Raw genomic sequence first — 1,962 nt, forward strand, 5'->3', positions numbered from 1 at the left:
TTCTTGGCTTACTCTTATTTGTATAATGTATACCGAGTGTACGTGTAGGAATGTCCCCTCCCCTGTTGAAAACATAACATACAACGCAACAAAAATAACATATCATGACTATTAATCTAAATTAATTTAAAACTAGAAGAATACCTAAAACGTTTTCCGAATTTCTACAAAAAATATGTCCCGAGATCAATCTGAGATCAATCTGAAATAGCGTTCTCAAAAAAAAAATCCTCAATTTAAAATCCACCCATCACTGAAAAGGAGTAATACTGAGAGATAGTTTCTTAAATTTCTATTTCTATTCTATTCTTCATATTATCTTCATTAGATTTTCTTGTATCTTCATAAGGTTACATATGAACTCTATATATAGGATTAGACTAGTCTTAGATATTTTAATTTTAAACAATTCATAATTGTTCAAAACTTTATCCATAACAATTAAAGATAGAATAGATTTGTTCAAAAATTTTATTCATAACAATTAAGGATAGAAAAAATTACATTGCATGTATACATCTTTTGATGATATTAGTGAGACTAATTAGGTCCCATATCGAGAACCAATTATTAATCAAATTAATAATTTTAATTTAACAATCAAATCCTTATCCGACCAACTGTTCATAAAAGTTATTCTGTAATATGGGATTAATTATTAATAAATAATATTTTACATTCAGTCCTCTCCAGTATCATTTATTTTAGGCAACTGTTTTAAGCAGAACAACTCACCTATTTGCTCATGCCTAAATTGTAATTCCCATGAACATATATAAAAATCATTTTGAAACATCAAAATATTTTATTCTTATAAGAAAGTAAATTTAAAAAAATAATTTCAAAATCACATGCCGACAAGAATTTAATAACTTCATGGGAATGCATAATAAATTAACTCATCATAATACGCATACTGGATCCTATCTAGATATCCATTATTTTCCTAAATGAAATTTTGCAACCTAACGTTTCAGGTTGTGTAGCGCTTGCTAAACAAGCTTAATCATCACATCAAAACATACTAAATTATCAAATCGAAAATGACAATATCTTTAAGTCAAAGCGAGCATGTAACAATTTGAATTATCTATCTCTTAGGTGACTCGTCCTAGAAAATTCAAATACGGACTTGTGCTACATACATCACAATGTGTGCTTATATACCCAGAGAATCCCCATTCCCGGTGGTTGAGACTCACTACCACATCTCACATATCGGTGTCATGCATAATAACCTGTTATAACAAAGTTATCATTTACTAGTTATATGTTAAGCACGAATTTAAAAAAAATTCTAAGTTAGATCATATCTCCAAACAAGTGGCCATCACAGTGCATGATCTAACAAAATAACTTATAAGGATATATAACAATTATATAAATAATATTCAAATTATATATGCAACAGTTAAATTTATTAACATTATAATATTATTATATAATTTGTATGGATGTTCAAGAGCATATTATTATTACTATACCAGCACACACATCCACCAATAATCGAGATTCAACTCAATAATTCAACCTTCCATAAGAGGACAAAAGGTACAAGTCACACGAAATATTCGATGACTTTGATTATATGCTTCATTACATTACATTAATACATATTTTATAAAATAATTGTAGCAAGTCGTAAGCGGGGGACGTCGCAAGTTGCAAAAAGCAATTCAACTCAATAATTCAACCTTCCATAAGAGGACAAAAGGTACAAGTCACACGAAATATTCGATGACTTTGATTATATGCTTCATTACATTACATTAATACATATTTTATAAAATAATTGTAGCAAGTCGTAAGCGGGGGACGTCGCAAGTTGCAAAAAGCAAGGTACAAGTCACACGAAATATTCGATGACTTTGATTATATGCTTCATTACATTACATTAATACATATTTTATAAAATAATTGTAGCAAGTCGTAAGCGGGGGACGTCGCAAGTTGCAAAAAGCA

Source organism: Asparagus officinalis, chromosome 8, assembly GCF_001876935.1.
Source record: "Asparagus officinalis chromosome 8, Aspof.V1, whole genome shotgun sequence".
NCBI lineage: Eukaryota > Viridiplantae > Streptophyta > Magnoliopsida > Asparagales > Asparagaceae > Asparagus > Asparagus officinalis.